The sequence below is a fragment of the Cebus imitator genome, unplaced genomic scaffold (genome assembly GCF_001604975.1).
Source record: "Cebus imitator isolate Cc_AM_T3 unplaced genomic scaffold, Cebus_imitator-1.0 Scaffold456, whole genome shotgun sequence".
Taxonomy (NCBI): Eukaryota; Metazoa; Chordata; class Mammalia; order Primates; family Cebidae; genus Cebus; species Cebus imitator.
Genome location: NW_016107771.1, coordinates 783864 through 791949, shown reverse-complemented (window position 1 = coordinate 791949; position 8086 = coordinate 783864). Strand labels below are relative to the sequence as shown.

General features: G+C 42.0%; 1 protein-coding gene across 15 annotated transcripts in view; it reads left to right on the top strand.

Annotated features, from left to right (window-relative positions):
• The window catches only part of MLLT10 (MLLT10 histone lysine methyltransferase DOT1L cofactor), a 238787-nt gene that overhangs the window by 32712 nt on the left and 197989 nt on the right, over positions 1 to 8086 (top strand). For 3 of the 15 annotated variants that reach the window (XM_017511895.2, XM_037732576.1, XM_037732578.1), the window contains one exon: positions 7198 to 7401. The exons of the other annotated variants lie outside the window; for them this stretch is intronic. The gene's annotated coding sequence lies outside the window, so the exon portion shown is untranslated. The remainder of the gene's footprint in view (positions 1 to 7197; positions 7402 to 8086) is intronic. 15 annotated transcript variants of the gene reach the window in all.

Genomic DNA, 8086 nt, shown 5'->3' with positions numbered 1-8086 from the left:
GGTTTCACCATGTTGACCAGGATGGTCTCGATCTCTTGACCTCGTGATCCACCCGCCTCGGCCTCCCAAAGTGCTGGGATTACAGGCTTGAGCCACCGCGCCCGGCCCAAATTTTGTATTTTTAGTAGAGATGGGATTTCACCATGTTGTGCAGGCTGGTCTTGAACTCCTCACCTCAGGTGATCTGCCCATCTCGACCTCCCAAAGTGCTGGGATTACAGGATTACATGCATGAGCCACTGTGCCCTGAATTGTCTTTTTTTTTTTTTTTGAGACGGAGTTTCCCTCTTGTTTCCCAAGCTGGAGTGCAATGGTACAATCTTGGCTCACTGCAACCTCCACCTCCTGGGTTCAAGCGATTCTCCTGTCTCAGCCCCCTGAGTAGCTGGGATTAGGTGCACGCCACCATGCTCCGATAATTTTTTGTATTTTCAGTAGAAAAGGGGTTTCACCATGTTAGCCAGGCTGGTCTTGACCTCCTGACCTCAGGTGATCCTCCCACCGTGGCCTCCCAAAGTGCTGAGATTACAGGTGTGAGCCACTGTGCCAGTCCCTGAGTTGTACTCTTAAATGAATTCTCCTTGAGGTTCCCCTCAACAATTTATGCTTAATTTTACTGGCTCTTAATTGTTACAGAACCTGCAAAAGGTAATCATAAAGTTGGGCCGATTGATAAACTGGTTAAAGTCAGAGTTCTGTTAGTAGGGAAGAAAGAGAAAATGGACTTGAATTGGTAGCTGCAGTCTGTCACAGTTTGTTTAATGGGGTTCATTGCTCCAGTCCAGTCTCTTAACTTTGTTTCTTGGTTTGGATTTCTTCTGCACCCTTTAGTTAATGGATTTTGGGCCCCATACTCTCTGTCAGCATCCCCTTGAATTTCCTAGAGTGACTTGTCTACTCATGTCTGGAGTAAGCATCTCATTTCTCTGCAGCTTCTCTAGTCTTAGTAGTCCAGGGCGTATTTTTCTAGTCTCCTTCTGTTGTGATATGGGCCCTTATCAGCTCCTATCCTTATGTAGGGAACCCAGTTAGAGCTCTTCTCCATATGTTTTTTTTTTTTTTTTTTTTTTTTTTTTTTTTTGGAGTCAGTGTCTTGCTCTGTCACCAGGTGCCAGGCTGGAGTGCAGTGGTGCCATCTGGGCTTGCTGCAGCCTCCGCCTCCCGGGTTCAAGCAGTTCTCCTGCCTCAGCCTCCTGCAGAGTTGGGAATACAGGCATGCGCCACCATGCCCAGCTAATTTTTGTATTTTTAGTAGAGTTGGGGTTTCACCATGGCTGGTCTCGATCTCTTGACCTCGTGATCCACCTGCCTCGGCCTCCCAAAGTGCTGGGATTACAGGCACGAGCCACCGGGCCCAGCCTCTTTTCTCCATATCTTGAGTCTGTGTTGTTGTTATAGTCAGTCCTACCCTATAAGGTATTGTTTTTGATAGCTTCATTGAGTGTCTCAGCTTTGACTGATATTGATTCCTTTAGCTTTTTTTGTTTGTTTTGGAGACACAGTGTTACTTTGTTACTCAGGCTAGAATGAAATGGTGAGATCCCAGCTCACTGCAACCTCTGCCTCCCAGGTTCAAGTGATTCTCCTGCCTTAGCTTCCTGAGTCTGAGACTACAGACCGGTGCCACCAAGCCCAGCTAATTTTTATAATTTTAGAAGAGACGGAGGTTTTGCCATGTTGCCCAGGCTTGTCTTGAACTTCTGAGCTTAAGTGATTTGCTGCCTGACTTGGCCTCCCAAAGTGCTGGGATTACAGAAGTGAGCTACCGCGTTGGGCCTCATTTAGCTTTAAAGTTCTTTTTTATTTTTGCCACCTGGAGATTTATCTTCATTCACATAATTAAAATTATGTGAAAACAATTAAAAATTGTTTTCAGATTTATTTTATCTTTGATTCCTGAGTGCAAGAAGATAAGGTGAGTACCAAAAAGTACTTGGATTGTACTTTTTTTTTTTAACATAACACAAATAACTTTTTAATTTTTTTACAAGCTTTTTTGCCTGTACACTTTAAATAGAATGTCTTCAAAGTTGAACATTTGCTAACATTTTTTTCCTTACTGCTGACTCATAATCTAGTATTTTATTTTAAATTCAGCATAATATCCTAAGTACTTATAGCTTTCAAAGAGGCGGTTTTCAAAAATTAAAAGATTTGGTGCTTACTATCATAGGCAGATAACGCAGCCAGTTTTGCTTCATGAATTCCTTTTCCTTTTAATGTGAGAAAAGCCTAGAATAAGGGCAGGAATAAAGTAGGTCCTTAATACTTGTTTGTATTCTTTTCTAAGTGGCCTACAAAACTGGTAAGAGAATTGAAAACATAGATGTGCTTTGATATATTGCCTAGTATATGGTGTCTGTTTCTCTCTCTGTCTTTTTTTTTTTTTGAGATAAGTCTTGCTCTGTTGCCCAGGCTGAAGTTCAGTGGTGTGATCTCAGCCCACTGCAACCTCCGCCTCCTGGGTTCAAGCAATTCTCCTGCCTCAGCCTCTCAGGTAGGTGGGATTACAGGCATATATCACCACACCTGGGCAATTTTTGTATTTTGAGTAGAGACGGGGGTTTCACGGTGTTAGTCAGGCTGGTCTCAAACTCCTGACCTCAGGTGATCCTTCTACCTCAACCTCGCAGGTAGCTGGGACTACAGGTACACACCACCATGCCTGGCTAATTTTTAAATTTTTTGTGGAGTCGGGGGTCTTACTATGTTGCTAGGCTGTTCTCGAACTCCTGGGTTGAAGGGATCCTTCTGCCTTGGCCTCCCAAAGTACTGGGATTACAGGCATGAGCTACCATGCCTGGATTTTGCTCATTTCTGAGCCAAAAATATACAGTGGTGTTATTACTATCTGGTGTTGTCTTATTTTCTCTCTGTGATTAATACTTGTCTTGTATTTCAATTTTCCTTGTGTTTTTTAATGTAAGGCCATAAGACTTGTGTATCCTCTCATTGCTTTCTTTTCTTATCTTTTTTTTTTTTTTTTTTTTTTGAGACGGAGTTGTGCTCTGTTGCCCAGAGTGAAGTGCAGTGGTGTGATCTCAGCTCGCTGCAACCTCTGCCTCAGCCCCCTGACTAGCTGAGATTACAGGTGCCTGCTATCACGGCCGGCCAATTTTTGTATTTTTAGTAGAGACAGGGTTTCACCATGTTGGCCAGGCTGGTCTCAAACTCCTGACCCTGTCATCCACTTGCCTTGGCCTCCCAAAGTGCTGGGATTATAGGCGAGAACCACCACGCCTGGCCCATTGTTTTCTTAAATAATCTTCTGCATGTTTAATGTGTTAAACAGTTTATAGATCCACTTTTCCTTTCCTTTCTTTTATCTTCTTTCCTGTTTATTTTCTTCTTCCTTTTCTTTCCGTCTCTTCTTTTTTTTTTTCCTCTTTGGCCTTGTTCTTCTCTCTTCTTCCTTCCACCTTCCTCCTTTTCTTCCTTCTCCCTCTCTTTTCTTCTTCTCACTCTTTCCTCTCTCCTCTTTTACTTATTCTTGTCTTACTTTCCTCCTTCTTCCTTTCCTTTTTAAACCAGGGACATTCTTCTGGCTACCATCTGCTTGCTCCCATCTGGGCTGTTTGCTCTTTAGGCTTGGTTTATGGATACTGGAACTTCCCTTCACCATTATCTTGTAGTTTTCTTCTTGCTTATATTGGATTCCCTGTTTTTCTAGCCCCCTACTCCCTTATTTCTTTATATTTAAGAAGGCACATCTTCTGGTATCCTCATAGGAGAAGGTGCATGAGAAATAAAGGTTTTGCATGCTTGATAAAATGGGATTGCTATCTTACCTAATTGTTTGACAGAATACATAGAACTCTTGGTTGGAAATCATTTTCCTTCAGAATTTGAAGTTATTTCTCTACTGCCTGTTAGCTTTCAGCATTACTGTTAGCAAGTCCAATGCAGTTCTGATTTCTTTTTTTTTTTTTGAGATGAGTTTTACTCTGTCATCCACACTGGAGTGCAGTGGTGTGATCTCCGATCACTGCAACCTCTGCATTATGGGTTCAGGAGATTCTCCTGCCTCAGCCTCCCAAGTAGCTGGGACTACAGATGTGCACCACTATGCCCAGTTAATTTTTGTATTTTTAGTAGAGATGAGGGTTTTGCCATATTGGCCAGGCAGATCTCAAACTCCTGGCCTTAGGTGATCCACCTGCTTTGGCCTCCCAATGTGTTGGGAGATAGACCTGAGCCACCGCACTTGGCTGCAGTTCTGATTTTTTTCTTTTCTTTTTTTTTTTTTTTGAGAGAGTCTTGCTCTGTTGCCCAGGCTGGAGTGCAGTGGCACGATCTTGGCTCCAGTTCAAGTGATTCTCTTGTCTCAGCCTCCCAAGTAGCTGAGATTACAGGTGTGCACTACCATGCCTGGGTAATTTTTGTGGTTTTAGTAGAGATGGAGTTTCAATTTATCACATTGGCCAGTCCGGATTCGAATTACTGACCACGAGTGATCCACTCACCTCAGCCTCACAAAGTTCTGGGATTATAGACGTGAACCACTGTACCTGGCCTATTCTGATTTCTTTTTAATCATTTGTGTGTGGTAGTTCTCTTTGGGTTTAGTATTTTTCTCTTTAACCTGGTTAATTCTGATACTTTTCATGATGGTATGCTTTTGTACTAGGTACATAGTGGTCCTTTTGATTTGTTAGCTCATGTTTCAGAATGTTAGTTTAGGGCAGGGAGAAAGTTTTTGAATTATTTCTTTGATAATTTCTTCAGTTCCATTTTGTTTGCCTTTTCTGTATTTTTTTTTTTCTTTTTTCTTTTTTTCTTGAGATAGAGTCTCGCTCTGTCGCCAGGACTGGAGTGCAGTGGCGTGATTTCGGCTCACTGCAACCTCTGCCTCCTGGGCTTAAGCGATTTTCCTGTCTCAGCCTCCCGAGTAGCTGGGTTTACAGGTGCCCACCACTATGCCCCACTGATTTTTTGTATTTTTAGTAGAGACGGGATTTTACCATGTTGGCCAGACTGGTCTCAAACTCGTGAACTCGCGATCTGCCCGCCTTGGGCTCCCAAAGTGCTTGGATTATAGGCGTGAGCCACCAAGTCCGGCTTCTGTATTTTTTTTTAAACATGGATATTGTACTTTCTAATCTGATCCTGTAACTTTTTTTTATTTTTATTTTCTGTTTCAGCTGTATAGCTCTTTTTGCTCTACTTTCTGAGGTGATTCCTCACTTTCTCTTCCAACCCTTCACTTAAATTTATTCAAGTGATTCTCTGACCTCAGCCTTCCGAGTAGCTGGATTACAGGTGCACACCACCGTGGCCGACTACTTTTCTATATTTAGTAGAGATGGGGTTTCATCATATTGGTCAGGCTGGTCTTGAACTCCTGACCTCAGTTGATTCCAGAGTACCGGGATTATAGGCGTGAACCACTGTGCTCAGCCATACTTTTTAATTTCTAAGGACTCTTTTATGATTTCTGGCTGTTCCTTGTTTTTGTAATCTTCTGTTAAAGTTTCTTGGATACAGTTTATTTCAATTTTAATTTAATTTTTTTTCAAGATAGTGTCATGCTTTTGTCACCCAGGCTGGAGTGCAGTGGAATCATCTTGGCTCATTGCAACCTCTGCCTCCTGGGTGCAAGTAGTTCTCCCACCTCAGCCTCTTGAGTAGCTGGGATTAGAGGCCCATGCCAGCACACCTGGCTAAGTTTTGTATTTTTAGTAGAGACAGGGTTTTGCCATAGTGGCCAGGCTGGTCTCGAACTCCTGACCTCAAGTAATCCTCCCACCTTGGCCTCCCAAGGTGCTGGGATTACAGACGTGAGCCACCGTGCCCAGCCTCAAATTTAAGACAAATTCGTAATGAGGGGATTGGAAGCTGTGTCTGTGTGAGCAGACATTGTTGAGTGATAGAGTTCATTATAAGTGATCTAGCAGGGTTCTCAGTTTATTAAGAGATAAATACTGTGATCACGATCACCTGTTTGGGGTTGACAAACCTGGTTGGTTACCAGTATTCCTTCAGCCAGATGGGTGTTGGAATTTGAGGCTTTAGAATTATACTTTCATAATTCTTGTTTTTCCTCAGCTGCTCCTGGTGTTCCTGAGTCAAGATTTCCTCCACTTACCCTCTCTAAAAAATTAACCTTCGCAGTTTTCTAGGGCAGGGGAGAGCCAGTTACATGGTAGTATGTAGAATAAGGGGATTGTTTTAATTGCTTTTCAGATGATATACAATTCCTCTTGGTTAGCCATATCTGAAAACGCCTCTCCTGGACACATAGAACATCACTGTGCTTGTGCATCTCCCCATCCCCTGGTGCCTGATGTCTAATGTTCCTCCAGTTTCTGGTGCTCTGGTGCATTGCTTTTGGGCTTGTCTTACTTACTGCAGCAGCTTTCTTTGGTCCTAAGTCATTTGCCACTTATATTTCCTTTCTGGTTTCCAGGGATATTCTTTTTGTATTTATGGCTTTATGCCCTTTATCTGGGTTGCTATTTGGCGTTTCAAGAAAGAGAAGTGGTAGCTTTTTAAAGTGGAATTAACTACTTGTGTTTCTGATGTGGTCTTTTTATATTTCTAACAGGGTCTTGTTTTACCAAGTAGGGTCTTGTATTATGAAGTACTAGTAAATATTTTTTGTCTTCAGTGTATCCTGTTTTACTTGTTTATTTTCCCACTCAACTCACAAACATTTTTGAATCATCTCATGGATTCTGCTTTCCATTTACATTTTTGCCCTTTCGTCTTTTCTTTTTCGCTGGCAAACTTCCCGAATAAATAAAACTAGTTGATGTATTCACTTCTTCAAATGCCTACTGTGTTATTTTTTTCCCTTGTGCTTAATGATTGAGATATAATTCAGTTATTATAAATAATAGCATATGAAATCTGTATTTGATATAACACTTTCATCATGGATACTGTCCATTTAGTTCTTCAGTGACTTAACATAAAAGATCCATGTACAAGAAGTTCTTTTAATAATAAAACATCGGGAAAATTATCTCCCTTGAGTATCTGGTATATTTCCTCCTTTTTGCTAGATCCATGAAATACATTCTGTTTATCTTTTTGTCCTGGTTACCAGGCAGCCTAGAACGAAATCTGGTCTTTAGTTATATCAGCTGTATTAATATTATTAGTATATTTGTTCCCTCTTTCTCCTTCCACGGGGTTTAGGACTTCACCTCTTATCTCTGTTTCTCTGCGTGTTGATTTCATTCTCTCACACTACAGACTCTACTTCATGAGGCTGGAACCATGACTGCTGGCAGCTCTTGTTTCCAGCCCCTTCTACCAGAAGAAGGGGTGCTCTTGAAGAATCCTGGAAAGGACTCTGATTGGCCTGTCTTGGATCATGTGCCCACCATCTCTGTGGCTGGAGTGGGGAGGGTACTGTGAATGGCAACCCTCACTAGAACTACATAGTTGGAGTCAGGGGTAAGAGCAGTTTCCATAATGCAGGGGGGTGGGTGCTATTTGTGAAAGAAGGGGGATGCTTATGAAGCAGAAAAACAATAGATGTCTATCATACTGGCTTTAATTGTTTCTTTTTCTTTTTTTTTTTTTTTTTGAGATAGAATCTCGCTTTGTTGCCCAGGCTGGAGTGCAATGGCACAATCTGGGCTCACGGCAACCTCTGCCTCCCTGGTTCAAGCAATTCTCCTGCCTCAGCCTCCCAAGTAGCAGGGATTACAGGTGCCCGCCACCATGTCCAGCTAATATTTTGTATTTTCAATAGAGACAGCGTTTTGCCATGTTGGCCAAGCTGGTCTCAAACTACTGACATCAGGTGATCTACCTACCTCGGCCTCCCAAAGTGCTGGGATTACAGGCATCAACCACCATGGCTGGCCTTATTTTTCTTTTTTAAATTGTTATAATACTTGTCCTTTGTTGTAGGCTGCTTCAAATCCTTTTCTAAAGATTTTAGGTATACATACATTAAATATCCTAAAATAACAAATTCCTATTCATTCACTCTTCAGGGCTGCAATGAGCTGTGATCCTGCCACTGTACTCCAGCCTGGGTGACAGAGTGAGACCGTATTTCTAAGAAAAAAAAAAATCAAAGAGATCATGGGCTTTGGAGTCAGATGAACTAAATTTATGACTGAGCAAGTTT